The 18,047-nt window shown below is 35.1% G+C and overlaps 1 long non-coding RNA gene across 1 annotated transcript in view; it reads right to left on the bottom strand.

The window, feature by feature from the left end:
• Nucleotides 1-3,227, bottom strand: part of LOC308056743 — a 425,870-nt gene extending 422,643 nt beyond the window's left edge. Inside the window, exons 1-2 of the long non-coding RNA XR_013924954.1 lie at nt 2,132-3,227; nt 1,888-2,082 (exon numbers count right to left, since the gene is read on the bottom strand). This is a non-coding gene — a long non-coding RNA (uncharacterized lncRNA). The remainder of the gene's footprint in view (nt 1-1,887; nt 2,083-2,131) is intronic.
• Nucleotides 3,228-18,047: the final 14,820 nt, after the last annotated feature.

The following is an 18,047-nucleotide window of genomic DNA, read 5'->3' as shown; positions in this document are numbered from 1 at the left end:
ATGAGTGTGCAAGTGCTCTGCTGTCCATAGTGCGTACCCTCGAGGAACTGGGTGAGCACGCTCAGAGGAAACATTCCCCCGTGCTCCCAGCACTGCCATAAAGAATGCCGGCCTTCTGAAACTTGCAAGCAAGTCTTAGAGGGTTTTTCTCCATGACCGACTTTATGGTATCATTCCCACCATACTGGAGAGAGCAAATCTTTTTTTGTTTGGTGGTGAAAGCAGCTTGGGGAGCGTCACTGAAGTGCAGCACTTTTTTAACCTCAGGTCTAAAGTGCCACCGGTCCTACCGGGGAATACATCCTTCCTCAGGCTTTCACCAAACGGAAAGGATGCATCAAACCCACCCCACAAAGACGTCCTGCATTTCTTTTATCTTTCCTGGAATGTGGGGACATGACCCTGCTGGGCAATCTGTGCCACCTGCCTGGAAGCCAAGAGGGTGCCTTTACATTCCAGGCTAAGAACTTACCTTCTTTTTTTCCTTTTCAGCGACTTTAGAGCCATCCTTAGGGAGGCTGTGTTAAGCTGGTTTACTGCACAGCTGGTGGCCAGTGGAGGGAAGCGGTAAGCTCTGCTATCGCCTTTGGTGTTTACTTGTTACTGTGTTGCTCATTTGAGTGATCTTACCATGCCCTGGCAAGCAGAAGCTATCACTCCACATTAGGCCTTGGTCTAAAAGCCATGCAAAGCAATATTGAAAGTCATTCTGAGATGTGGAACAGGTCACAATATACATTTTATAAAAGTGCATCTTGGCTGCTCTTTATCTTTGTATGGGTTTTTTCCCTTTTCTCCTGACTGTTGAAGCTCTGAAAGGTGCCAATGAGCTGCTCTCCCTCAGTTTGCTCCTTTGCCTTTGGGGAGTGCTGTTCATGTTTTCTTCATGGTTTTGCAGAGGAGAAAATCCATGAATACACAGCCTTGCTTGAATTGATCTTACTGGAAAGTGGTTGAAAGCTTATTGCTGCCCTGTCTTGCAAATGGCATACATTCTGGTTCTCATTTGATGGGCAGTGTGTCGGCTTGTCAGATAACTGTAGAACAATTCAATTGCTCAAAGGAGCAATGCTGATAGGGAGAGTTTACGTACTTCTTGCACAAAGCAGTACCGGGCTTTTTTCCCTCTGCGTGTGTTTCTGTGCAGACATGTGCGTGAAACACAGGTGTCTCTCTGTGCCACAGGTGGGACTGATGACAGCTTTTCATTTAATTTCAACTAGAATTTAAACAAAGATTTTGGCTGCAAAAGATTTTGAGCAGCTGTCCTTGTTTCCCAGAGCAAGCATCCAAGTGCTGGAGAGCAGTTGGCAGGATCAGAACCTGAGCCTGCTCTGGGTGGTAAATCCTCAGGAGAGGAAAGAGAAACCCCAATTTTTTCAATACAGATCTAGTTCCCTTAATATTTTGAGCAGCAGAGGGGGGTGAGATGGGGCGGTGTGGTGACAGGAGAGGGACAGGAGAGGGACAGAGGAATGAAGAGAACAGGGGTGGATCTGGGCAGGGAGTGGAGGAAGGAAACCCCTGCTGAAGAGTCAGCAAACCATGAAGTATTCCTATGTGCTAAATTTCATCACACTAGCCTGTTTCCACAGCATAGACTCCAAAGTTACCCAAAGAAACAAGGAGAAGAGCAACTGGTACTAGTGATGGCAAACACGATGGAGTTCTTGGCAGCGTGAGGAAATAGATAACTACTGTAGGAAGTTCTATGGACTAAACTACTGGAAATAAATCTCTGAAACATTTAGGGCAGCTATTGCATAATTTTTATGTCTGTCTGACTATATATCGATTGATCAATCGATCTTGCAGAAGACCAAGTTGCAAGACCCTACAGTAATATACCTCTGTTCCTGGTAATAATACTTAGCCGTAAGACTCAACCTTAAGACTCAATATTAAAACTCGACCTTAAGACCTAACCCTGAGACCTAAATTTAAGACTTAAGCTAAGACTTAACCCTAAGACATAATCCTAATACCTAACCCTAACACCTAACCTAAAGACCTAACCCTAGAGACTGAACTCTAAGACTTAACCCTAAGACTCAACCATAAGACTTAACCTTAACACTTAACCTTAACACTTAACCTTAGACTTAACCCTAAGACCGAACCTAGACTTAACCCGAAGACGTAACCTTAATACATAACCTTAAGAATTAACCATAAGACTGAACCCTAAAGACACAACCTTAAGACGTAACCCTAAGACTTAACCCTATAGACTTAACACCAAGATTTAACCCTAAGAACTAACCCTAAGACTTAGCCCTCAGACTTAACCTTAAGCCTTAAATCTAAGACTTAACCCTAAGACTTTATCCTGACTCAGTCCTAAGACTTAACCATAAGACTTAACCTTAAGAATTAACCTAAAACTTAACCATTAGACCTATCCCTAAGATTTAAAACTAAGAACAAATCCTAAGACCTAACCATAAGAATTAACTCTAAGATTTATCCTTAAGACTTAATGCTAGGACTTAACCTTAAGATTTAATCTTAAAACAGCCAGAAGACATAATCCTAATACCTAACCATAAGGCCTAACTCTAAGACTAAAGCCTAAGACTTAACTCTAAGACTGAACTCTATAAACTTATGCCAAAGACTTAACCCTAAGACTAAATCTTAAGACTTAACCCTAACACCTAAACTTAAGACTTAAGCTAAGACTTAACCCTAAGACTTAATCCTAATACCTAACCCTAAGAGCTAACCTAAAGACCTAACCCTAGAGACTGAACTCAAATTCTTAACCCTAAGACTCAACCTTAAGACTTAACCCTTTGAATCTATCCCTAAGACCTAACCCTAATACCTAGCCTAATGACATAACCGTAAGACTGAACCCTAAGACTTAACCTAAAGACTTAACCATAAAACTTAACCTTAAAACTTAACACTAAGACTAAACTGTAAGACTTAGCCCTAAAACTTAATCCTACATATAACCTTAAGACTTAACCCTAAAACTTGACCCTAAGACTTAACCCTAAGACTCAACATTAAGACTTAACACTAAGACCTAACCCTAAGACCTAAAATAATGACCTAACCAGAAGACTGAACCCTAAGACTTAACATTGAGACTTAACCATAAGACTTAACGCTAAGACTTAACCCTAAGACCTAAACGTAAGACTTAGCCTTGAATCTTAACCCTACGACTTAAGCCTAAGACTTAACCCTAAGACTTAAACTTAAGACTTAAACCTAACACTCAATCCGTAAGACTTAACCCTGTTGCTTAAACTTAAACTTAACCCTGAGACTTAATTCTAAGACTTAACCTTAAGACTTAACCCTAAGACTTAACCTTAAGACTTACATTAAGACAAAACTCTGAGATGTAACCTTAAGACTGATGCCTAAGATTCTAACCCTAAGACTTCACCTTAAGACTTAACCATAAGACTTAACCCTAAGACTTAACTTTAAGACGTAACCCTAAGACTCAGCCTTAAGACAGAACCTTACCACTTAACCCTGGGACATAACCTTAAGACTTAACCTTAAGATTTACCGTTAAGACGTACCCCCAAGACTTAACCATAACACTTAATGCTGAGACTTAACCGTAAAACATATACCCAAGACTTAACTCTAAGACTTAAGCCTAAGACTCAATCCATAAGATAAAACTTAAAAATTAACCTTAAGACGTCAACCTGAGGCTTAACCTTAAACTTAACACTGAGACTTAATCTTAAGACTCAAATTTAAGACTTGTCTCTAAGACTTAACCCTGAGATTTAAATCTCAGAATTAACCATAAGACTTAACCCTAAGACTTAAACTTAAGACTTAACCCTAAGACTTAACCCTGGGACTTAAGCCTAAGACTTAGCCGTGAGACTTAAATCTAAGACTTAACCTTAAGACTTAACCTTAAGACTTAACACTAAAACTTAACCTTAAGACATAACCATAAGACTCAACCGTAAGATTTAAACGTAAGCATAACCATAAGATTTAAACTTAAGATTTGACACTAAGATTTATCCCCAAGATTTAACCCTGAGACTTAAACCCCAGACTTAACCTTAAGACATAACCCTAAGACATAAACCTGAGACTTAACCTTAAGACTTAACCCTTTAACCCTTAGGACTGATCCCTAAGTCTTAACCCTGAGACTACAGCTTTTAAAACATAACCTTAAGACTTAACCCTAAGACTTAACCTTAAGACAGAACCTAACGACTTAACCCTGGGTCTTAAGCCTAAGACTTAGCCGTGAGACTTAAATCTAAGACTTAACCTTAAGACTTAACCCTAAGACTTAACACTAAAACTTAACCTTAAGACATAACCATAAGACTCAACCATAAGATTTAAACGTAATCATAACCAAAAGATTTAAACTTAAGATTTGACACTAAGAATTAACACTAAGACTTATCCCCAAGACTTAACCTTAAGACATAACCCTAACACATAAACCTGAGACTTTGGCATAAGACTTAACCTTAAGATTTACCATTTTGACTTAACCCCAACACTTAATCATAAGACTTATCCTTAAGACTTCACCGTAAGACTTAACCCTAAGACTTAACGCTAAGGCTTAACCTTAAGGATCAACCTGAAGACTTAACCCTAAGACTTAAACTTAAGACTTATCCCTAAGACTTAACCCTGAGACTTAAACCTAAGACTTAATACCTAACCCTAAGATGTAACCTTAATATTTAAGATTAAGATTTAACCTTAAGACTTAAACCGAAGATATAACCGTAAGAATTAACCTTTAAGACTTAACTTTAAGACTTAACCCGGTGACTCTAACCTTAGGACTCAACCCTGAGACTTAAACCTAAGACTTATCCATAAAAATCAAGCCTAAGACTTAACCCTAAAACTTAACCTTAAGGCTAAACCTTAAGACTTGACGTTAAGACTTAAATATAAGACTTAACACTAAGACTTAACCTTAAGATTTTACCCTAAGACTTAAGCCTAAGACTTAACCCTAAAGACTTAACTATAAGACTTAAACCTAAGTCTTAACCTGAACACTTACCTTTAATATTCAAACTTAACACTCAACCTTAGGACTTAACCCTTAGACTTCACCTTATAACTTAACCCTAAGACATAACATTAAGAGGTAACCATAAGACATAACTCTAAGACTTAACCTGACACTTAACATTAAGACTTAACCCTAAGAAATAATCCTAAAACTTTAACCCTAAGGGTATAACATAATGACATCACCTTAAGACTTGACCCTAAGACTTCACCTTAAGACTTATCCCTAAGACTTAACCCTGAGACTTAAACCTAAGAATTAATACCTAACCCTAAGATGTAACCTTAATATTTAAGATTAAGATTTAACCTTAAGTCTTAAACCGAAGATATAACTGTAAGAATTAACCTTAAGACTTAACTTTAAGACTTAGCCCTATGACTCTAACCTTAGGACTCAACCCTGAGACTTAAACCTAAGACTTATCCATAAAAATTAAGCCTAAGACTTAACCCTAAAGACTTAACTGTAAGATTTAACCCTAAGTCTTAACCTTAAGACTTAACTTTAATATTCAAACTTAACACTCAACCTTAGGACTTAAACCTTAGACTTAACCTTATAACTTAACCCTAAGACATAACATTAAGAGGTAACCATAAGACATATCTCTAAGACTTAACCTGACACTTAACATCAAGACTTAAGCCTAAGAAATAATTCTAAAACTTAACCCTACTTGTTACCATAATGATATCACCTTAAGATTTGATCCTAAGACTTCACCTTAAGACTTATCCCTAAGACATATCCCTAAGACTTAACCTTAATAGTTTACCCTAAGACTCAAGTCTATGACTTAACCCTAAAGCCTTAAGCCTAAGACTTAACCCTAAAGACTTAACTCTAAGACTTAACCCTAAGTCTTAACCTTAAGACTTAACTTTAATATTCAAACTTAACACTCAACCTTAGGACTTAAGCCTTAGACTTAAATTTATAACTTACCCCTAATACATAACATTAAGAGGTAACCATAAGACATAACTCTAAGACTTAACCTGACACTTAACATTAAGACTTAACCCTAAGAAATAATCCTAAAACTTAACCCTACGGGTTACCATAATGACATCACCTTAAGACTTGATCCTAAGACTTCACCTTAAGACTTATCCCTAAGACATAACCCTAAGACTTAACATTAATATTTTACCCTAAGACTTAAGTCTAAAACTTAACTCTAAAGACTTAAGCCTAAGACTTAACCCTAAAGACTCAACTCTAAGACTTAACCCTAAGTCTTAACCTTAAGACTTAACTTTAATATTCAAACTTAACACTCAACCTTAGGACTTAAACCTTAGACTTAACCTTATAACTTAACCCTAAGACATAACATTAAGAGGTAACCATAAGACATAACTCTAAGACTTAACCTGACACTTAACATTAAGACTTAACCCTAAGAAATAATCCTAAAACTTAACCCTACTTGTTACCATAATGACATCACCTTAAGACTTGATCCTAAGACTTCACCTTAAGACTTATCCCTAAGACATAACCCCTAAGACTTAAATTTAGGACTTAACCATAAGACTTAACCCTAAGACTTCATACTAAGACTTAACCTAAGACTTAACCCTGAGACTTAACCTTAAGACTTAACCCTGAGACTTAACCTTAAGACTTAACCCTAAGATTTAACTTTAAGACTTAACCCTAAGACTTATCCCCAAGACTTAACCTTAAGCCTTATTATTAAGACTTAAATTTAAGACTGAATCTTAAGACATAATACTGAGGCTTAACCTTAAGACTTATCCCTAAGATTTAACCCTGAGAATTTAATATAAGACTGAACCTTAGGACGTAACCCTAAGACTTAACACTATAACCTAACCGAAGACAACACTGAGACTTAAATTTAAGACTGAACTTTAAGACTTAACCCTAAGATTTAAACTTGAGAATTAAACATAACTCTTAACCCTGACACTTAACCCTAAGACGTATCCCAAAGACTTAAACTAAAGACTTAACCCTAAGACTCAAAGCCTAGGACTTAAGATTTAACCTTAAGACTTAACACAAAGACTTAACCTTAAGACATAACCAGAACACTTTAAATTTAAGACTTAACCGTGCGACTTAACCTTAAGATTTAACCCTAAGACTTAAATTTAAGACTTATCCTTAAGACTTAACCCTAAGTCTTAAATTTAGGTCTTAACCTTAAGAGGTAACCCTAAGACTTAACCCTGAGACTTAAACCTACGACTTAACCCTAAGACATAACCCTGAGTCTTAACCTTAAGACTTAACCCTTTAACCCTTAGGACTGATCCCTAAGTCTTAACCCTGAGACTACAGCTTTTAAAACATAACCTTAAGACTTAACCCTAAGACTTAACCTTAAGACAGAACCTAACGACTTAACCCTGGGTCTTAAGCCTAAGACTTAGCCGTGAGACTTAAATCTAAGACCTAACCTTAAGACTTAACCCTAAGACTTAACACTAAAACTTAACCTTAAGACATAACCATAAGACTCAACCATAAGATTTAAACGTAAGCATAACCAAAAGATTTAAACTTAAGATTTGACACTAAGAATTAACACTAAGATTTATCCCCAAGACTTAACCTTAAGACATAACCCTAACACATAAACCTGAGACTTTGGCATAAGACTTAACCTTAAGATTTACCATTTTGACTTAACCCCAACACTTAATCATAAGACTTATCCTTAAGACTTCACCGTAAGACTTAACCCTAAGACTTAACGCTAAGGCTTAACCTTAAGGATCAACCTGAAGACTTAACCCTAAGACTTAAACTTAAGACTTATCCCTCAGACTTAAACCTAAGACTTAATACCTAACCCTAAGATGTAACCTTAATATTTAAGATTAAGATTTAACCTTAAGACTTAAACCGAAGATATAACCGTAAGAATTAACCTTAAGACTTAACTTTAAGACTTAGCCCTATGACTCTAACCTTAGGACTCAACCCTGAGACTTAAACCTAAGACTTGTCCATAAAAATCAAGCCTAAGACTTAACCCTAAAACTTAACCTTAAGGCTAAACCTTAAGACTTGACGTTAAGACTTAAATATAAGACTTAACACTAAGACTTAACCTTAAGATTTTACCCTAAGACTTAAGCCTAAGACTTAACCCTAAAGACTTAACTGTAAGACTTAACCCTAAGTCTTAACCTTAAGACTTAACTTTAATATTCAAACTTAACACTCAACCTTAGGACTTAAACCTTAGACTTAACCTTATAACTTAACCCTAAGACATAACATTAAGAGGTAACCATAAGACATAACTCTAAGACTTAACCTGACACTTAACATTAAGACTTAACCCTAAGAAATAATCCTAAAACTTAACCCTACTTGTTACCATAATGACATCACCTTAAGACTTGATCCTAAGACTTCACCTTAAGACTTATCCCTAAGACATAACCCCTAAGACTTAAATTTAGGACTTAACCATAAGACTTAACCCTAAGACTTCATACTAAGACTTAACCCTGAGACTTAACCTTAAGACTTAACCCTAAGATTTAACTTTAAGACTTAACCCTAAGACTTATCCCCAAGACTTAACCTTAAGCCTTATTATTAAGACTTAAATTTAAGACTGAATCTTAAGACATAATACTGAGGCTTAACCTTAAGACTTATCCCTAAGATTTAACCCTGAGAATTTAATATAAGACTGAACCTTAGGACGTAACCCTAAGACTTAACACTATAACCTAACCGAAGACAACACTGAGACTTAAATTTAAGACTGAACTTTAAGACTTAACCCTAAGATTTAAACTTGAGAATTAAACATAACTCTTAACCCTGACACTTAACCCTAAGACGTATCCCAAAGACTTAAACTTAAGACTTAACCCTAAGACTCAAAGCCTAGGACTTAAGATTTAACCTTAAGACTTAACACAAAGACTTAACCTTAAGACATAACCAGAACACTTTAAATTTAAGACTTAACCGTACGACTTAACCTTAAGGTTTAACCCTAAGACTTAAATTTAAGACTTATCCTTAAGACTTAACCCTAAGTCTTAAATTTAGGTCTTAACCTTAAGAGGTAACCCTAAGACTTAACCCTGAGACTTAAACCTACGACTTAACCCTAAGACATAACCCTGAGTCTTAACCTTAAGACTTAACCCTTTAACCCTTAGGACTGATCCCTAAGTCTTAACCCTGAGACTACAGCTTTTAAAACATAACCTTAAGACTTAACCCTAAGACTTAACCTTAAGACAGAACCTAACGACTTAACCCTGGGTCTTAAGCCTAAGACTTAGCCGTGAGACTTAAATCTAAGACCTAACCTTAAGACTTAACCCTAAGACTTAACACTAAAACTTAACCTTAAGACATAACCATAAGACTCAACCATAAGATTTAAACGTAAGCATAACCAAAAGATTTAAACTTAAGATTTGACACTAAGAATTAACACTAAGATTTATCCCCAAGACTTAACCTTAAGACATAACCCTAACACATAAACCTGAGACTTTGGCATAAGACTTAACCTTAAGATTTACCATTTTGACTTAACCCCAACACTTAATCATAAGACTTATCCTTAAGACTTCACCGTAAGACTTAACCCTAAGACTTAACGCTAAGGCTTAACCTTAAGGATCAACCTGAAGACTTAACCCTAAGACTTAAACTTAAGACTTATCCCTAAGACTTAACCCTGAGACTTAAACCTAAGACTTAATACCTAACCCTAAGATGTAACCTTTAATATTTAAGATTAAGATTTAACCTTAAGACTTAAACCGAAGATATAACCGTAAGAATTAACCTTAAGACTTAACTTTAAGACTTAGCCCTATGACTCTAACCTTAGGACTCAACCCTGAGACTTAAACCTAAGACTTGTCCATAAAAATCAAGCCTAAGACTTAACCCTAAAACTTAACCTTAAGGCTAAACCTTAAGACTTGACGTTAAGACTTAAATATAAGACTTAACACTAAGACTTAACCTTAAGATTTTACCCTAAGACTTAAGCCTAAGACTTAACCCTAAAGACTTAACTGTAAGACTTAACCCTAAGTCTTAACCTTAAGACTTAACTTTAATATTCAAACTTAACACTCAACCTTAGGACTTAAACCTTAGACTTAACCTTATAACTTAACCCTAAGACATAACATTAAGAGGTAACCATAAGACATAACTCTAAGACTTAACCTGACACTTAACATTAAGACTTAACCCTAAGAAATAATCCTAAAACTTAACCCTACTTGTTACCATAATGACATCACCTTAAGACTTGATCCTAAGACTTCACCTTAAGACTTATCCCTAAGACATAACCCCTAAGACTTAAATTTAGGACTTAACCATAAGACTTAACCCTAAGACTTCATACTAAGACTTAACCCTGAGACTTAACCTTAAGACTTAACCCTAAGATTTAACTTTAAGACTTAACCCTAAGACTTATCCCCAAGACTTAACCTTAAGCCTTATTATTAAGACTTAAATTTAAGACTGAATCTTAAGACATAATACTGAGGCTTAACCTTAAGACTTATCCCTAAGATTTAACCCTGAGAATTTAATATAAGACTGAACCTTAGGACGTAACCCTAAGACTTAACACTATAACCTAACCGAAGACAACACTGAGACTTAAATTTAAGACTGAACTTTAAGACTTAACCCTAAGATTTAAACTTGAGAATTAAACATAACTCTTAACCCTGACACTTAACCCTAAGACGTATCCCAAAGACTTAAACTTAAGACTTAACCCTAAGACTCAAAGCCTAGGACTTAAGATTTAACCTTAAGACTTAACACAAAGACTTAACCTTAAGACATAACCAGAACACTTTAAATTTAAGACTTAACCGTACGACTTAACCTTAAGGTTTAACCCTAAGACTTAAATTTAAGACTTATCCTTAAGACTTAACCCTAAGTCTTAAATTTAGGTCTTAACCTTAAGAGGTAACCCTAAGACTTAACCCTGAGACTTAAACCTACGACTTAACCCTAAGACATAACCCTGAGTCTTAACCTTAAGACTTAACCCTTTAACCCTTAGGACTGATCCCTAAGTCTTAACCCTGAGACTACAGCTTTTAAAACATAACCTTAAGACTTAACCCTAAGACTTAACCTTAAGACAGAACCTAACGACTTAACCCTGGGTCTTAAGCCTAAGACTTAGCCGTGAGACTTAAATCTAAGACCTAACCTTAAGATTTAACCCTAAGACTTAACACTAAAACTTAACCTTAAGACATAACCATAAGACTCAACCATAAGATTTAAACGTAAGCATAACCAAAAGATTTAAACTTAAGATTTGACACTAAGAATTAACACTAAGATTTATCCCCAAGACTTAACCTTAAGACATAACCCTAACACATAAACCTGAGACTTTGGCATAAGACTTAACCTTAAGATTTACCATTTTGACTTAACCCCAACACTTAATCATAAGACTTATCCTTAAGACTTCACCGTAAGACTTAACCCTAAGACTTAACGCTAAGGCTTAACCTTAAGGATCAACCTGAAGACTTAACCCTAAGACTTAAACTTAAGACTTATCCCTCAGACTTAACCCTGAGACTTAAACCTAAGACTTAATACCTAACCCTAAGATGTAACCTTAATATTTAAGATTAAGATTTAACCTTAAGACTTAAACCGAAGATATAACCGTAAGAATTAACCTTAAGACTTAACTTTAAGACTTAGCCCTATGACTCTAACCTTAGGACTCAACCCTGAGACTTAAACCTAAGACTTGTCCATAAAAATCAAGCCTAAGACTTAACCCTAAAACTTAACCTTAAGGCTAAACCTTAAGACTTGACGTTAAGACTTAAATATAAGACTTAACACTAAGACTTAACCTTAAGATTTTACCCTAAGACTTAAGCCTAAGACTTAACCCTAAAGACTTAACTGTAAGACTTAACCCTAAGTCTTAACCTTAAGACTTAACTTTAATATTCAAACTTAACACTCAACCTTAGGACTTAACCCTTAGACTTCACCTTATAACTTAACCCTAAGACATAACATTAAGAGGTAACCATAAGACATAACTCTAAGACTTAACCTGACACTTAACATTAAGACTTAACCCTAAGAAATAATCCTAAAACTTAACCCTACTTGTTACCATAATGACATCACCTTAAGACTTGATCCTAAGACTTCACCTTAAGACTTATCCCTAAGACATAACCCCTAAGACTTAAATTTAGGACTTAACCATAAGACTTAACCCTAAGACTTCATACTAAGACTTAACCCTGAGACTTAACCTTAAGACTTAACCCTAAGATTTAACTTTAAGACTTAACCCTAAGACTTATCCCCAAGACTTAACCTTAAGCCTTATTATTAAGACTTAAATTTAAGACTGAATCTTAAGACATAATACTGAGGCTTAACCTTAAGACTTATCCCTAAGATTTAACCCTGAGAATTTAATATAAGACTGAACCTTAGGACGTAACCCTAAGACTTAACACTATAACCTAACCGAAGACAACACTGAGACTTAAATTTAAGACTGAACTTTAAGACTTAACCCTAAGATTTAAACTTGAGAATTAAACATAACTCTTAACCCTGACACTTAACCCTAAGACGTATCCCAAAGACTTAAACTTAAGACTTAACCCTAAGACTCAAAGCCTAGGACTTAAGATTTAACCTTAAGACTTAACACAAAGACTTAACCTTAAGACATAACCAGAACACTTTAAATTTAAGACTTAACCGTACGACTTAACCTTAAGGTTTAACCCTAAGACTTAAATTTAAGACTTATCCTTAAGACTTAACCCTAAGTCTTAAATTTAGGTCTTAACCCTAAGACTTAACCCTGAGACTTAACCCTGAGACTTAAACCTACGACTTAACCCTAAGACATAACCCTGAGTCTTAACCTTAAGACTTAACCCTTTAACCCTTAGGACTGATCCCTAAGTCTTAACCCTGAGACTACAGCTTTTAAAACATAACCTTAAGACTTAACCCTAAGACTTAACCTTAAGACAGAACCTAACGACTTAACCCTGGGTCTTAAGCCTAAGACTTAGCCGTGAGACTTAAATCTAAGACTTAACCTTAAGACTTAACCCTAAGACTTAACACTAAAACTTAACCTTAAGACATAACCGTAAGACTCAACCATAAGATTTAAACGTAAGCATAACCAAAAGATTTAAACTTAAGATTTGACACTAAGAATTAACACTAAGATTTATCCCCAAGACTTAACCTTAAGACATAACCCTAACACATAAACCTGAGACTTTGGCATAAGACTTAACCTTAAGATTTACCATTTTGACTTAACCCCAACACTTAATCATAAGACTTATCCTTAAGACTTCACCGTAAGACTTAACCCTAAGACTTAACGCTAAGGCTTAACCTTAAGGATCAACCTGAAGACTTAACCCTAAGACTTAAACTTAAGACTTATCCCTGAGACTTAAACCTAAGACTTAATACCTAACCCTAAGATGTAACCTTTAATATTTAAGATTAAGATTTAACCTTAAGACTTAAACCGAAGATATAACCGTAAGAATTAACCTTAAGACTTAACTTTAAGACTTAGCCCTATGACTCTAACCTTAGGACTCAACCCTGAGACTTAAACCTAAGACTTGTCCATAAAAATCAAGCCTAAGACTTAACCCTAAAACTTAACCTTAAGGCTAAACCTTAAGACTTGACGTTAAGACTTAAATATAAGACTTAACACTAAGACTTAACCTTAAGATTTTACCCTAAGACTTAAGCCTAAGACTTAACCCTAAAGACTTAACCCTAAGTCTTAACCTTAAGACTTAACTTTAATATTCAAACTTAACACTCAACCTTAGGACTTAAACCTTAGACTTAACCTTATAACTTAACCCTAAGACATAACATTAAGAGGTAACCATAAGACATAACTCTAAGACTTAACCTGACACTTAACATTAAGACTTAACCCTAAGAAATAATCCTAAAACTTAACCCTACTTGTTACCATAATGACATCACCTTAAGACTTGATCCTAAGACTTCACCTTAAGACTTATCCCTAAGACATAACCCCTAAGACTTAAATTTAGGACTTAACCATAAGACTTAACCCTAAGACTTCATACTAAGACTTAACCCTGAGACATAACCTTAAGACTTAACCCTAAGATTTAACTTTAAGACTTAACCCTAAGACTTATCCCCAAGACTTAACCTTAAGCCTTATTATTAAGACTTAAATTTAAGACTGAATCTTAAGACATAATACTGAGGCTTAACCTTAAGACTTATCCCTAAGATTTAACCCTGAGAATTTAATATAAGACTGAACCTTAGGACGTAACCCTAAGACTTAACACTATAACCTAACCGAAGACAACACTGAGACTTAAATTTAAGACTGAACTTTAAGACTTAACCCTAAGATTTAAACTTGAGAATTAAACATAACTCTTAACCCTGACACTTAACCCTAAGACGTATCCCAAAGACTTAAACTTAAGACTTAACCCTAAGACTCAAAGCCTAGGACTTAAGATTTAACCTTAAGACTTAACACAAAGACTTAACCTTAAGACATAACCAGAACACTTTAAATTTAAGACTTAACCGTACGACTTAACCTTAAGGTTTAACCCTAAGACTTAAATTTAAGACTTATCCTTAAGACTTAACCCTAAGTCTTAAATTTAGGTCTTAACCTTAAGAGGTAACCCTGAGACTTAAACCTACGACTTAACCCTAAGACATAACCCTGAGTCTTAACCTTAAGACTTAACCCTTTAACCCTTAGGACTGATCCCTAAGTCTTAACCCTGAGACTACAGCTTTTAAAACATAACCTTAAGACTTAACCCTAAGACTTAACCTTAAGACAGAACCTAACGACTTAACCCTGGGTCTTAAGCCTAAGACTTAGCCGTGAGACTTAAATCTAAGACCTAACCTTAAGACTTAACCCTAAGACTTAACACTAAAACTTAACCTTAAGACATAACCATAAGACTCAACCATAAGATTTAAACGTAAGCATAACCAAAAGATTTAAACTTAAGATTTGACACTAAGAATTAACACTAAGATTTATCCCCAAGACTTAACCTTAAGACATAACCCTAACACATAAACCTGAGACTTTGGCATAAGACTTAACCTTAAGATTTACCATTTTGACTTAACCCCAACACTTAATCATAAGACTTATCCTTAAGACTTCACCGTAAGACTTAACCCTAAGACTTAACGCTAAGGCTTAACCTTAAGGATCAACCTGAAGACTTAACCCTAAGACTTAAACTTAAGACTTATCCCTAAGACTTAACCCTGAGACTTAAACCTAAGACTTAATACCTAACCCTAAGATGTAACCTTAATATTTAAGATTAAGATTTAACCTTAAGACTTAAACCGAAGATATAACCGTAAGAATTAACCTTAAGACTTAACTTTAAGACTTAGCCCTATGACTCTAACCTTAGGACTCAACCCTGAGACTTAAACCTAAGACTTGTCCATAAAAATCAAGCCTAAGACTTAACCCTAAAACTTAACCTTAAGGCTAAACCTTAAGACTTGACGTTAAGACTTAAATATAAGACTTAACACTAAGACTTAACCTTAAGATTTTACCCTAAGACTTAAGCCTAAGACTTAACCCTAAAGACTTAACTGTAAGACTTAACCCTAAGTCTTAACCTTAAGACTTAACTTTAATATTCAAACTTAACACTCAACCTTAGGACTTAAACCTTAGACTTAACCTTATAACTTAACCCTAAGACATAACATTAAGAGGTAACCATAAGACATAACTCTAAGACTTAACCTGACACTTAACATTAAGACTTAACCCTAAGAAATAATCCTAAAACTTAACCCTACTTGTTACCATAATGACATCACCTTAAGACTTGATCCTAAGACTTCACCTTAAGACTTATCCCTAAGACATAACCCCTAAGACTTAAATTTAGGACTTAACCATAAGACTTAACCCTAAGACTTCATACTAAGACTTAACCCTGAGACATAACCTTAAGACTTAACCCTAAGATTTAACTTTAAGACTTAACCCTAAGACTTATCCCCAAGACTTAACCTTAAGCCTTATTATTAAGACTTAAATTTAAGACTGAATCTTAAGACATAATACTGAGGCTTAACCTTAAGACTTATCCCTAAGATTTAACCCTGAGAATTTAATATAAGACTGAACCTTAGGACGTAACCCTAAGACTTAACACTATAACCTAACCGAAGACAACACTGAGACTTAAATTTAAGACTGAACTTTAAGACTTAACCCTAAGATTTAAACTTGAGAATTAAACATAACTCTTAACCCTGACACTTAACCCTAAGACGTATCCCAAAGACTTAAACTTAAGACTTAACCCTAAGACTCAAAGCCTAGGACTTAAGATTTAACCTTAAGACTTAACACAAAGACTTAACCTTAAGACATAACCAGAACACTTTAAATTTAAGACTTAACCGTACGACTTAACCTTAAGGTTTAACCCTAAGACTTAAATTTAAGACTTATCCTTAAGACTTAACCCTAAGTCTTAAATTTAGGTCTTAACCTTAAGAGGTAACCCTAAGACTTAACCCTGAGACTTAAACCTACGACTTAACCCTAAGACATAACCCTGAGTCTTAACCTTAAGACTTAACCCTTTAACCCTTAGGACTGATCCCTAAGTCTTAACCCTGAGACTACAGCTTTTAAAACATAACCTTAAGACTTAACCCTAAGACTTAACCTTAAGACAGAACCTAACGACTTAACCCTGGGTCTTAAGCCTAAGACTTAGCCGTGAGACTTAAATCTAAGACCTAACCTTAAGACTTAACCCTAAGACTTAACACTAAAACTTAACCTTAAGACATAACCATAAGACTCAACCATAAGATTTAAACGTAAGCATAACCAAAAGATTTAAACTTAAGATTTGACACTAAGAATTAACACTAAGATTTATCCCCAAGACTTAACCTTAAGACATAACCCTAACACATAAACCTGAGACTTTGGCATAAGACTTAACCTTAAGATTTACCATTTTGACTTAACCCCAACACTTAATCATAAGACTTATCCTTAAGACTTCACCGTAAGACTTAACCCTAAGACTTAACGCTAAGGCTTAACCTTAAGGATCAACCTGAAGACTTAACCCTAAGACTTAAACTTAAGACTTATCCCTAAGACTTAACCCTGAGACTTAAACCTAAGACTTAATACCTAACCCTAAGATGTAACCTTAATATTTAAGATTAAGATTTAACCTTAAGACTTAAACCGAAGATATAACCGTAAGAATTAACCTTAAGACTTAACTTTAAGACTTAGCCCTATGACTCTAACCTTAGGACTCAACCCTGAGACTTAAACCTAAGACTTGTCCATAAAAATCAAGCCTAAGACTTAACCCTAAAACTTAACCTTAAGGCTAAACCTTAAGACTTGACGTTAAGACTTAAATATAAGACTTAACACTAAGACTTAACCTTAAGATTTTACCCTAAGACTTAAGCCTAAGACTTAACCCTAAAGACTTAACTGTAAGACTTAACCCTAAGTCTTAACCTTAAGACTTAACTTTAATATTCAAACTTAACACTCAACCTTAGGACTTAAACCTTAGACTTAACCTTATAACTTAACCCTAAGACATAACATTAAGAGGTAACCATAAGACATAACTCTAAGACTTAACCTGACACTTAACATTAAGACTTAACCCTAAGAAATAATCCTAAAACTTAACCCTACTTGTTACCATAATGACATCACCTTAAGACTTGATCCTAAGACTTCACCTTAAGACTTATCCCTAAGACATAACCCCTAAGACTTAAATTTAGGACTTAACCATAAGACTTAACCCTAAGACTTCATACTAAGACTTAACCCTGAGACATAACCTTAAGACTTAACCCTAAGATTTAACTTTAAGACTTAACCCTAAGA

This window comes from Falco punctatus, assembly GCF_963210335.1.
Source record: "Falco punctatus genome assembly, chromosome: Z".
Taxonomy (NCBI): domain Eukaryota; kingdom Metazoa; phylum Chordata; class Aves; order Falconiformes; family Falconidae; genus Falco; species Falco punctatus.
This window is presented reverse-complemented; position numbering and strand designations above follow the sequence as displayed.